The 13,557-nt window shown below is 48.0% G+C and overlaps 1 long non-coding RNA gene across 4 annotated transcripts in view; it reads left to right on the top strand.

The window, feature by feature from the left end:
- The window catches only part of LOC112556398, an 86,088-nt gene extending 78,572 nt beyond the window's left edge, over window positions 1-7,516 (top strand). For all 4 annotated transcript variants that reach the window (XR_003097714.1, XR_003097715.1, XR_003097717.1 and 1 more), the window contains exon 4: window positions 7,394-7,516. This is a non-coding gene — a long non-coding RNA (uncharacterized LOC112556398). The remainder of the gene's footprint in view (window positions 1-7,393) is intronic.
- The last annotated feature ends 6,041 nt before the right edge of the window (window positions 7,517-13,557 follow it).

Genomic DNA, 13,557 nt, shown 5'->3' with positions numbered 1-13,557 from the left:
AAATATTCAATTGAATATTATTATGGCCATGCCGTCGGGCATTGATGGTCCTGTTTTTGATCACCTTTGCACTCTAGGTGTGCCGTGTTTTTGTGGCGTGGGAAACGACTTGTGGAAGAGGGAAAAGCGCAGGTTATGTTGAAGTGCCAGGGGAGAGTGAGAGGAGAAACTCAGAAACCCTGTAAAAGGGTTGGCGGTAACAGTTTGCACATCCACAGTCGCAGGACAGTTAAGCATGTGACAGGATGATGAAGCGGATGCAGAGAAAACTTGGCCTTTCATCCTGGCCGATACCCGATTGTGTTTGTCTGCATACTCAAAGACATCGATGTACATGAGAGCATGTTACCATTCGCTGATACAGAATCAAACGTGTCCATACTGCTTCCGCTGCACTCCGGTAAGGTTGGACTAGAATGGCAAGTGGTTTGATGACGCAATGGTTAGGGCCTGTACAGTGAAGATTAGTCATCCTGGGTTCCAATCTCGTCTTGCCCACGCTGTTATTTTTCTTCATGTGGCATCAATTCAGAGGGTTGGCTTTTTTTGCCGGAACTGCTGGCTCGGCGTAAAATACCAATTCCTTCCCCCTGCCCCGGCTACAATGGCTGTAACAATTGGCAGGGTAGAATGAAGGATATTCACCTCCAACCCATACAGCAAAATGTAGGAGTGAAGAAGCTCGAATTGCAAAGGTACTCGGGCATACTCTGCCTCACACCAGCGCCCACCCAACCCCCTCGCCCCCAAGGTCGTGGCAGATGACTGACTCGTAAACGTGCCGCGACCTGAAGCAAAATATTTACTTTTGTTTCAGCGAGGGCAAGCATCCCTACCCCACCCACTTTCCACCCCATCTGCTTCCCACCGGCTTTTGCCGAGATCAAGGGCAAGTGAAATAGTTGGGAGGCTTTGCCAAGTGGCTGTCGGCCCTGCAGTGTATTCATAGACTGCTCACATTTGCGTCTCCGCCACCTGCCAGTGGCTGCCAGGCCAGCTCGTCAGCCTGCGTGCCAGAGATGCTCGGTCCTCACATATAGATGCTAGTGACCACGTAACCTGTAACAGGTGGCTTAGTGGCTGAGCGGCTGGACCGCTGCCTGGAGGCGCAGCAGATGGCTGAAACGTTTCTTTGAATCGGTTATCGTCTGGTCATCGCTTCCTCCCCCTCTCCCCCAGTCCCAAGAAGTTTGAAGGGAGAGAGATTTTGCTGTACACCTCAGTGTGGAACCGCGACATACATTGTCCTGAATGTGATATCTGTTTACATGGCTGAGGTTTTTCCCGGGTACATTGTCCACACTGTGTGAGTGAGAGAGAGAGAAGTTGTCAGACGCATTTAATAAGCATGCGACTTTGTGTGTGTAAGCCCTGTAAGTCCGCCATTGTTGGTGGAACAGCGCTCTATAAATACTTTCTATTCTCCTCATTGTAGTGTGTGAGTGAGAGAGGGAGTTCGTATTGCGCGGAAGGGTGGATCTGTGTTCCGTCTGCTGTGCACCCCTCCCATCCAATTAGTTGCAAGATAAGGTGAACAATGGCAGTGGAGGTTGCGAAGGCCTCAGATCAAGTCATTTGACGCCCGAACTCATTTCTCCCAACACATTCCCACCTACCTCTCCTACACTGTCGGCCTTGTTAGCAAGTTTGGGGAAAGTGTGGTTTGGAGAAAAGCCGACATGTTGGACGACAGGCTCCGCCACTTTTCGATGTATTTTTTTAAGCTTTTTTTTTTTGTTTTGTTGAGGGGGGGGGATAATATTGGGTTAACTGGGGAGGGGGGAAGCAAGCAAAGCAGTTGTTGCCGTCCAGGTTTGTATAAAGCTCTTGGTCTTAGGTCAGTCGTCGTAATCGTCGTCGTTGTCGTTAGTAGGAGGGCGGAGTGCAGACTTGCCTTGTCAAGCGCTCTACGTGAAGCTGCCTGGCCACCGAGGGTTTTGGGTTTAAGTATCCTGAATTCCTGAATGAAAACATTCCTGGCGTTCTGTTGTGGTGGTCAGGGTTGTGCATGTATTCTGTGTGGGCGTGTATTTTTGTTATTTCCCGGTACAGAGGGCTGAGGTGTGCAAGGAAAAGAACTCTAAAGCCATAGAAGTTATGGATGGGGTGCACTGGGGGTAACAAGGACTGTTGGGTACCTGTTAAGGGCTTATTTTTCTTTCCTACTCTTGTCTAGCAAGTAATGTGGTTGTAGTGCATATAATGTTGGCAGCAAAGTGTTGGTGTGCCTTAGTGGAGAGTGTTAAAGGTGGTAACATGGGGGAAGTTCGAGCTGTTATACAGGTCTAATGTGGAGGGAAGTCAGTGCGTTAATAGCGGTTACCGTGACTTGCTGGGTGCGAAAGTTGGTAATATGAAGAGGGAAGTTGAGAAATCACACCGTTCAGTTATTTTACACACTTTGTCGGGTTACACGGCGGTGCTGGAATCTTTCTATAGTGAGGTGAATTAAGATACACAAACATAAAAGTACAACGTCTTGATCTCTACCCATCTGTTGTTATGAAATCTTAACAACAACCATGTTGTCAAACTCAACACAAATCTGTGTCACAGACTGACTGCGGTCATTCTAAATAAAGCGACACCACCCGAAACCCTGCCGGGGGAATCTGACAATTTAAGAACAGGGGATGGAAAAACCTGGAAATGTGGAAACATGGCCTCAGGCAGTGTTTTACAGAATGTTTCCACAAATAGGATAATATCAAATGTATCAAGAAGTGAGAGCTCATCAGCCTTACCGTCCTCAGAAAGTCCCTCAAATTAGAAATTTTAATAACCTGACTTTTATTGTAGAAGTGTGATGGGCTGGTCCGTCGAGTCACATTTTTTCTTGCTAATATAGAATAGTTGGTTTTCGCAGTTTTGAGGGTGCTGTAGTCCGTGCTGGATATCGTTGTCGAGGTCCTCCATTCACTGGGCAGACAACTGTGACTAGTGCGAGAGGCAAGCCTTGCTTGATTACCGGTCGTTACTCCTGTCGTAGCACGAGCTGTACGAGGGGCTGTCCGCGTGCAATGTGGTCTGCGCATTGGATCTTGGAATCTTGGCATCTTTCTCTAGGACATGAAACGTAGCAGACTAGGGTCAGCCACTCGCACTTGTAGGACGGTGGAGGAAGCATGGTCGTGTCATAAGTGCCTGGTCATTTCCAGACCAAGTAACCAGTTATTCCCTGAGACACCTCATTTCCTCTTGTTCACTCTTTCTCTCTGCTGCTGTAATGCGCTTCTTCATCCGTGAGGAGGAAGGGAGATTTATTGTTGCAAGATTTGTCGTCCAGCTGTGTGTCGGAGAGAGAGAGAGCAGACTAATTGTGTCTGCCTCAGCTGACGCCAACAATCGCGCCCTCAACTTACCTTGTCGCTCGTTTCATCATAAAGTCCGAGGTCGTTATTACAATGTGCACCTACGAATGACAGACAGCCGTGCACATCGCGCGTGCAGTGAACGTGCAAAGTGGGCTCACGGCTTTGTACTCTTCGCAAGAGGGAGGGAAGTAGAGAGAGGGAAGGAGAGAGAAGCGAGATTCCGTGGAGTTGCGGGCCTCGTACCATGAACTAACATGCAAGGCTCGAACATAAAGTCTTCGGTTAAACGAGCACTTAGCCCCCATACCCCTGCCCCAGATAACAAATAACAAATTGCTCGGTTTCTATTTCTGGGACATTTTTTTAGGTTTTAAAAAAGAAGCAACACTAAGGCGAGGGTCCGGCTGTCAGGCTGGCTGTTAGCAGCGGGCAGTAACAGATGTCATGAAACTGCCGGCGGAAGCCCCACGTGATGCTGGAATGCACTTCTTCCTTCGGGTACCAACGTGCTCGTTATCTTAACGATGCCCAAGGATGTTTTCTCCTTTTTTAATCTCTCTCACCCTTTTTTTTTCTTTTCTGGCCCTCTATTTTGGTGTTGGTGGTGGTGGTGGTGAGAATGATTGACGTTTAGAGCGCCCCCTGCTGGCATGTTCTGGGTGTTCATCAATGTTTTTTCGTTGCACCCAACGTCGGGTTGCGAAAAAGCCGCCTGGTGGTTCAGATGGAGACAAATGACATGAACCATGGATCATTGCGGCTAAGCAGTAGGCATGCAGGAGATGGAGTGAAGACTGTAACAACCGCCAGCTTGAGGAATCGCTAGAAGGCGGCCAGCACCCGCTCCTGTCCCGCAGTGCACGTGCAACTCGTGTGGGCCAGTCTCTAGCAGCCAGCTTCGCAAAACCAGCGATTTTTGTGTTTTTCCTACTTTCATTTTTTTTTTTTTTTTAAGTCCCGAATGATTTCTAGTGTCCATCACTTACACCCATATGCCGTTTAGCTTTCAACCAGCAGTAGCCACTCCTCGTCGACTGTAGTATTGCCACTTCAGTCTTTTCCTTGTATCTTAGAGGTTGAGGGAAGGTTGAGAGGGAGGGAGGACCTAAGGAAAAATTGTATACCAGGACGAGTTGTTGAGGAAAACCTTGAAACAAGACTCGTGAGAACAAGTTCGGAGCGTGTATCGGATTTCTTTTTTGTTCTTTTGAGTCGCTTTTCCTCCTTTTGAGATTGCCCTTGTTGGTGTGTGAGAGAGAGGGAGGGAGGAAGGGCGGGTTGCATGGCAATTGTTGCAGCTGCACGCTGTGTAATGTGCACGCCTGTTATTTTGTATTTGATTTTCGCGAAAAAGTCAGCGGAACATAGACATTATGTGCGAGGTCATATGCAGATGCAAAGATTTGTTATGTGACCTCCATAGTGACGTCAGGCTTCGTGATCTTTCACACCTGTGTGTTTGTGTGTATGTGTGTGTTTTAACATGAAGATGGGAGAGAAGAAATAAGTCACGGATGGCACAGTGACATACACGTGCATCGAGAGTCGTGCAAATACAGTCAAGTCTTGTCCTTGCCTGCGGTACCAAGCTTGAGACTGCGCGTGTGACTAGAATGTTCAGTACAACACAAAACAACAAGCGGTGGTGGTGATGGGGGATGGAGGTCACTGACCCCGACTCTCCAGTCGCCAAAGTGTGGGGGTGGGGTGGGGATGGAGGAGCAGCAGTCTGGAGTGTTGGCGTGCCAGTCTGGGGGGAGTGGGTCGGGGAGCACAGACGGGTTTGAAAAGTTCAAGTTGTGACATTTGTGTAAGAATATATAGCCATGGATACCTGCCTCTGCGGTCGTGGAGCAGGTCCATGCTGGCATTTAGCGGCAGTCGCTGTCCCTGATTGGCTGCTGACGCTTGTTCCCAGAGGAGGTGGGAGGGAGGGTACCTGCGCGTGACTGTGGGTCTGGTTCACCCTCCCTAATTTTCTTTTCGTAACCTACGTCGCTGACCTTTGACTCGGGGTTTGTGGGGAGTGTTGCATGACTGGTCGACAAAGCAGACGAACGTTCGCTAGCTTCCCTGTCCGGGCTACAAAACAATACATCGGTTAAATTAGTCTGTTTTCTTGGGCGCATTGTTTATATGTTCGTGTTGGTGATGATGAGTGGATGCTACTGTATGATGTCACTACTGTGGAGGAGTTGAAGCATCACGATCATGTGGGTTTTTTCCCTGATTAAAAAATTCCGTGAACACATAGGCTGTAAACAAGGTTACCATGCCTACCTCGTCAGTTTTATGTGTCTGGGTTTTTATGATACCATTTATGGCAGAATGTTGTCACAGCTGCACCGTCCATTGTTTGGTTAAGACACAACAAGAGAAAGGCAGTAAGTGGTGGTTATGGTGATGATGGTGGTGGAGACCTCTCACCAGACAACATCAGACATTCATGAGTTCTCCACACGCACTGGTCTCCCTCCTGCCCTGGATCCTTTGTTGACCCACTCCTCGGGGTGCAGCGTGTGATTTGTGGTCCCAGCAGGGGGAGGTCTCATGGGGGGCGCGGAGGAGAGGGAGGAGGTGCGCAGTTAGGAGGAATCCGGAAAGAATTATGTTGGCATGCGTGAGGTGGAGGACGAGGGGTGGGAGAGAGATATCAGTTTTTTTAATGGAAGGATTTCTTTCGCAACTAGTGCTGCGTGGACGTGAACATGTGAAAGACTAACGGAGTGACACAACGAACATTGTAATTGACTCATCATACTCTCGACACTTCGATAAAATTGAAACGATATACAGTTGGGAACAGACTCTTTGGCGAAATGTCGTAGTCACGTGGTGTGTGACGTGTTTGCACACTACCGTTGGTGACACATCATTTGAATTCTGGTTGATGCCAGACAGTCGTGCTGTACATCGGAAAGGAAAGGGAGGGGGCAGAACAACCGCCTGTTTGCGGTTTTGCCTGATAAGACGATGGAGGGTGGTGAGGAAAACAGCGACCCCCAAGGAGGATGATGACGAGCTCCGGCAATAACCTCCACACACATAGGCACAGTCTCAACGACACTGTTTGCTGATACCTGTCCTTCTCTATTTATATTTCACACCTCATATGAGGTGAGAGCTATAAATAGATACAGGTGAATGAGGGTCTCGCGCTGCACACGCTTCCGTAATGAAACACCCACACCCACGCCTCGGTGTCTTAAAGATAATAGGTCAAGGGTGAAGATACTAGGACAGGTAAGACCAAAACACGGTGTACACACACACAAAGACACAGACTCGGTTGTCAGTCTTTCGTGCTCAGAGAGATGCAGGTACTTGCAGCACTTTATTTATGTCTGCCATGGCAGACATTGTTAAGCAGCCATTCAGAAGATCAGTTAGTCGGATTAGTAATATTTTTGTTTGTGTGAAAGAAATGATTTCGTGTTAAGCAGACGAAAGAGGAGACGGTACTTGGGTGAAAAACAAACAACAGATGTCCCTCAGACGATACGTGAAGCCGTAGACTCAGTTCCCCCTACAGTGATGACAAGCGCGTGCTACCACAGCTACACTCCGTGACCATCAGTGATGATAACTTACATCATTGATGCTGTCAGGACAAAGGTCTTCGTCACTCACAAGGGTGGGCTTGTGACTGTGGTGGGGGCGCCATGTAAAGCGTTTTGTTGATTTGTAGCTCCAGATTAAACGAGAAACTGAATCAGTCGATTGGCTGAACCGGCATTGTAGTAAGATTGTTTGTTGTTGTTGTTGTTGTTGTTGTTGTTGTTGTTGTTTTAAATGCGTAAACCCTTGAGACAAGCAGAAAGAGATTGTTATAGGAAGATGACATCACGAACTTGTATTACTGCACCGCTTGCTGACGATTTTTTCCAGTTAACTATTAAAACGAGGCAGGTGTGTACAAAGCTTCCGGTTTAGTCACATTCATTGTTTAGGCTCGCCGAGACTAACAGCGGAGGCTAAGCGTTGGTCTCGGCAGTCAGCTGTCTACCTATACACATCCGTAATGACATAGACGTTTATGATGTAATCTCACGTGACTTGACCTGTGGCTTGTGTTGCAGCCTACCCTGATGCCTGGTACCCGGTGAAGATGGAGGGGGGAGTGACTGGCGGCGGGCCTGGGGAGGGGATATGTCCGGCCTGCCGCCTGCCCTTCGACTCGGGCAAGAAGCGGCGCCTCATCGACTCGTGCGGTCACGAGCGCTGCTACGCCTGCATGTTCAGCAGCGAGGTCTGTCCCGCAGTGCCTGGCCAGTGGTGAGTAGTGCGCAGCCTCAGTAGTTGGGGAGACGATGAGTTCGATTGTCTTTGATCATGACTTTTTTTCCCTTCCATTCTCTCTCTCTCGATCTATCCTTCTTATTTTCATCTGTTCTTTCTGCATATATAGGGGTGTGTGACACTGACATCTAGAGAACTTTGTGTAAAGGCCTGTCTACTTTCTAGACACACAGATGTCATGTGACATAGGTGTATCACACGGTGATGCGTATTACTGTGGGATCTCTAGTTTAGACATGGCTTATCTGAGATGCTAGTGTCTTTAAACATCAGTAGTGTCTGTCGACCAGTCGCTGCGTATGGTATCGTCTTTAAATAATAGAATAGAAAACTATTATAGAATCGTATAATTGTGTTTCTCGCACGTGTTGTGACTTTCGAGAAGAAATAATACTTATTTCTCCAATATTATTTCTTTTAGCGTATGTGCCTACTCCGCACGGGGACGCCTCACGCCTACAGGTGGACTCCTCTAACTACGCGTCCCACCGGCCCAAGTTGAAAACCAACGGCCACTTCACCACCTTCATGCAGACTCGGTCCGAGACCCACGCCGGCGGTGTGGTGGAGACCTGCACCCAGACAACACCCAAGACGGGGTTGTCGCCCCACCCGGGTATGTACACTACCGACACTGCCCACAACAGTTGTTGTGTCCATGTATTTTCCCTTCAGATGACATACACACAGTGTAGAAAAACTTGGTGCCGACTGAATTCTGTGTATGCACAGCTCCATGAGCAGCGTGTAGGGTGCACGTGCTGGCTTGAGACGGCGCAGCTGAAGGGAGACAACTCCTTCACCGCACTTGTTCTGCAAGAGATGTTAGTAGAGGAAATTACAAGTTTGTTTGCTTTTGTTGTTTGAGATGGCAAATGTCTAGAACCCAGTTTCTGACCCCCATTCCCTCCATAGAAATATTCCCCACCCTTTTACTCCCGGTTTTTCAACCGGCTGTCATGTCTCAGCTGCCTTAAAAAAACGCAAAATAGACTGAAATAATATTTTTTGCAAAACATTATTTAAAACATAAATCAGAGTCTGTGATATACTTGTGATTTAAATTATTACTGGTCTCATTGTTTACTATAAGTGCTGTTGTTATTGTTGATTGATCAAATACGACTGATGAAACAGGGTCACAGAACAACATAATCGCATTGTGTGAGGATATAGGGTTGAGGTGAATGTAATTTCACTTGTTTACAGTCTTGTGTGTGTAACGAGAGATATATATGTGATTTGTAAGATAATATGTTTATTGATCGACGGTGATATAGTTCAAAGCATTTAGAGACTGTCGTTTCGAAAGAACTGTTGGCACCGGTGTGCAAGATGTTGTGAAGATTTCGCACCCTCCAACTCATACAAGCTCCTTGCCCGCAGGCAGGCAGGCTATTACTCGCTCGCATCCTCCCCAGCGATGAAAAAAATCAATTTTAACGGAGTTTTTCTGTGCTGGGATCCAGTTTCTGGCAGCTGCTCTATCATCTCCCTTAGGGCCCCTCCTCTTCCCCAGCTCTCCCCCTCGTGGTTGCCTTTAAAGTCGCTGGGAATCTTCTCTCTGAGCCACCCGCAACATGGTGTCCTCCATAGCTCACATCCCAACTTCCGATAATGACTGTTAAAGTGAACCCGCTTTCCTTCTTGAATAAACCGAAGGTATCTTTATCACCGCTTTCCGCAGCTTTTGTTCTTGTTTTTGGCAAACCCGGAGGTAGCTTTATCCCCGGCTTGTGAACGATTAAGGTAGGTACCAGGGGTAGAGAGGGGTCAACACCATAGAGGAAGAGTGTTGAGGAGGAGGTGGATGGACGTGCAGGATGGACACTTCTGGCACTTAGTCAGGGCAGCTGCATACATCGGTGGTGCTGGTGCAGCGTGGTGCAGGGCATGGTGGCAGCGTCGTGCCACAAGCAATCATTGTTCAGAGGGCAGAGGGCATGGCAAAGAGGAGGAGAGGAATAAAATTCGGCCGTCGCTTCCATTTAGGCCAAGGCTGCACGTGGCGGGAACGCCCTCTTGAGTGAAGGTCGAGATAATCGCATGTAAAGCCTGTCATGACGAGAATGCACTTAATCTAACCCCCGCTGATGTCTGGCGCTGTCAGGCTTCCTCCCAACTTGCTCTCCGCCTCCTTTCCCTCCCCTGGCGCGCATGCATATGTGTTATACGTGCGTGCGTCTTTGTGCATGTATGTGCGTGTGTGGATGTGTGTGTGTGTTTAAATTTCTACTAACGTTTGCAGGGTGAGCCTTGCGTCGTGTTAACCACTCACCACCATTGAGGCCATGCTGGCAGTCGTCTGCTGTATTACCCCTTGTCTTCCCTCTCCACATTAGCAGACCGTGGTATCTATTACCCGTGGTTACTGTCGCCTGATGGAGTCACCATTAGAAGAGAGGGTAGATGGTACTCTACAGTATAAAATGATTAAAAAACCCACTGAGACAGCCGCGGGCCGGGTAAGGCCTTAAGGGAGAGAATTAAGGCTGATGGAGAGGATGTAGAGGAGCTCGCTGCAGGTTGCGTCACAAAAACGTTTCTTGGAGTTGCTAAGCACCAGGCGATCTGGGTACCTTGTGAGATGAGTTGTGGATGGGCGCTGGCAGGCACCCACCATGTCTCTCACTTGTTTTTCACGTCTCCCCCTCCCCACATGATTTCACGGAGCAGCTGCTGAGTGTGAGAGCAGAGGATGCAAGTGCTGATTGTTGCGGTCAGTTATTGATGGCGCGAGCATGGACGTGTAATACAAGCTCGTGGTGCGAGCGTGTCCGGGATCTCGTTGCACTGGCATGTCACACAGGCGCCTCCAGGCCTTGCTCCGTAATCAGTGACGGTTAGGGGGAAAGGATTGGAGTTTAAAAAAACTAAAACCACTCTGGTATTGAATTTCCCCTGCAGAATGGAGGGACGGAGGTAGGATGGCGGTGTATTTATCACAGATCGTGGACATGCCGGTGGCAACGATAATTGTGAGATCGCTCAAAATGTCCCGACATTCTTCCCTGTTACATGATTATCGACGGCTGTCGTCTGCGGCCGGAAGTGACATCTGACCTGTACGCCATCCGGTATCGACAAATGTGAGGATTAATTGTGTAACTATATAGGCAGCCGGTGGGAGGCCTGATAAGGCCTTGTTACCATCTCCAGTTCCGTGACTTGGCGAGGTCTTGTTGCCAGCACTGCCTCGGGCTGCCGTGTCCTTCACAGGCCGGCTGTCGACTGTGGCTGTAAGGGCCGAGGACAGATAAAACAGGAAGTGTGATGTGTGATGAAAGGCAAGAGGAAGCAAGTACGGAAGCGAGATGTCAAGGATACAGAGAGGAAGGACATAAAGATCGTTCAAGTGCGACTATGACCAGATTATTTTAGGGTTCAGTGTAAGCGTGTTTGTACACGGGCACGTGCATTGCATGCGTGTGAACACAGATGCTTTTTTTCTGTCGGTTGTTTTGGTCAGATTCCAGTGAGAAGATGGCGCCCCAGACTAACTTGGGTAGCTGTCCTAATGTCCTGGCCATGTGGATGGGATGGAGGTCGGGGCTGGCGTTCAATAGATGCTGTGTGATGTCTTTCTAGCGTTTTGCTCTTTGTTCAGTCACAAGCCAGCCGTTGTCACGAAGATCACGTTTTCAAAAATTCACTCATCAGACGAGGGATAATGACACACCTTCTTCTCAGTCCCCGTTGTTTGGAGTTCACTGCCCCTTTCTCTTCCAACTGTTCTTACATTTGAAGTCTTCAAATCCGGTCTTAAAACCCAAGAAATATCTTGCATAATCAAGGGTACTTTTCCTCTTATCCCTTAGTTCTTCATCCACTTGCTTGTGTTTGCCATGGCTATCCTCTGTTTACTGATTGTCAGTTCGTTTGTAATTATTGGTGTACGACTGTACGGCGTATTGAGCTCCGGGGAAATGCGCTTTACAAATTCTGTTGTTGTTATTGTTGTTAAAATTCAGTTAATCACCGTTCATCTCTCTCTCCTACACACACACAATGGGACATCTCACACCCATGCATTTCCTCTCTAAAAACGAGACAGCTGCAAAACCAGTTGTGTGCGCTACTTGCTGATAGGAGACAGAAGGGGTGAGTTGTGCTCATGGCCTGGCGAGGTGTCGACATTGTTCGAGTCTGTGCACGTGGAACTTTAAAAAGAAGCTGAGAAGACAATTAACGATTAAATTACATAAACTTACATAAGGCTAACTTTCGAAGCTGATGTTTTTTGAAAATTTGAGTCCTATGCACGCTGTTCGTATATACTCAGAGTTGTTGGCCTCAAGCTGTGTCTTCATTCCTCCTTCTTTTCCTCCCATCCTCCTCTGCCACGTCTCTCGGCAGGCCAAGACGACCTTTGTGTGTGTGTGCGGTTTACACTCGTCTGCATTGTGAACTTGCCCGGGGAGCAGGTCAAACAATGGCCGAGGTTTATTAGCATGCAGCAGCTAAGGTTTCCTCGGCAGCTCCAGCGTCCTTCGAGCACCGGGTGGTGGCTGTGCAGCACAGACACGATATTACATCCACGCGTCCGTGAGTGTGTGTGTGGTATTTTTTTTTTTTTTTATATCAGACTACGACAGTCACGCATACAGCAGACCCAGTCTTTGTCCACAAGGACCAGCAGTCCAGACCATAATGACGGGTTGTGAACTATTACAGACCAGAGGACCTCCACCACACGGCATCACGCAGCGGCCTCAAAGTAGAGCCTTTCTCTCCATCACCAGTGGAAGAATGACTTCGGAGCATGCGATGTCAACAGAAAAGTCGTCTTTGTCTGCAGCAAACTAAATGCGACGGCCACCCCACCCCCAATTTCCGTTTCTTCCATCAGCTCACAGACTCTGTTTCTTTGTGTTTGGTGTATAGACCGTCCAACCTTCCTCAACCAACCCTGGAAGCCCTCGCGCGCGACTTTGGCAGGTGCGGAATATAATGTTCTGCTCTTGGTGAAATATTCCATTTTTATCGCTAGAAAAAGATTTCTCCTAAAATATTGTTCTATTTCACCGATAAATGTTTTGACTTTAAAAACAAACAAGCACCCCTCTTTTTCGGAGGCAAGCAGTACAGATGCAAGTATTTCTATTGCACAGTATTTGTTTTTCGCTTGATTTCTTTGACAAGATAAACACATCAACGGTATAACCGTTGAAGACTGGCTTCACAGTTGGCCTCTTGTCATTATATCGTTATTTTCTCCTTCCTCATCATTGCCGACTTTTTTTTTCTTCACCTATCTACATTTTCTTCCTGTGTGTGCTTTCATCTTCCTGTTCAGTCTCTGCCTTCCTTCTCTCCCAGGGCCGTCACGCTTCCTAACAAATTCTCCTGTTTATCTCGGTGCCTTGGGCACCTGAAAAACACCAGCTCAGCCATCTGCCAGCACCTGCTTGTCCTGATAATTTAAAATCACTTCGTTACCTGCTGTTCGATTTATCAACTTGCAGACAAATTACTGATATGCTACTCCCCTCTCTCTTCCTGCCCATAACCCCTCCTCTGCCTGTCTCTGGGTTGCACTGGAAGTATTTAAGTTTCATCAGGTCAGTTCTGGAGTTTAGGAAGGAGAGACAAGATGTCCATCGTGCTCGTTGGAAGTGTTCTCAGCCACATTGTTGGGTAACAGATCTTCTGCTGCCTTTACCTGTGTGGTGCTCGCCGCCCGCCATAACTGTTTTAGTGGGATTTTAGAAATGCAGATTTTGTTATTGTTGTTATTTAGCCGCTACCAGGGCTGTAGAGAGATGGAGGCTTCTGTACCCGACCCCACAGCTGTGAAGGAGGCCTGGTCAGTTGTTTTCTTCTTTTTATTTTAAAGGATTAGCGTCACAGTCCTCACTCTGTGGATGTTTTTCTATGCACCGGGGTACAACAGGTTGGATCATTTAGTGTCATTTTTCCTCATTTGCTAACGACTTACGTGTAA

The sequence above is a fragment of the Pomacea canaliculata genome, linkage group LG2 (assembly GCF_003073045.1).
Source record: "Pomacea canaliculata isolate SZHN2017 linkage group LG2, ASM307304v1, whole genome shotgun sequence".
NCBI lineage: Eukaryota > Metazoa > Mollusca > Gastropoda > Architaenioglossa > Ampullariidae > Pomacea > Pomacea canaliculata.
The sequence above is the reverse complement of the archived record's forward strand: the minus strand, read 5'-3'. Positions and strand labels throughout refer to the sequence as shown.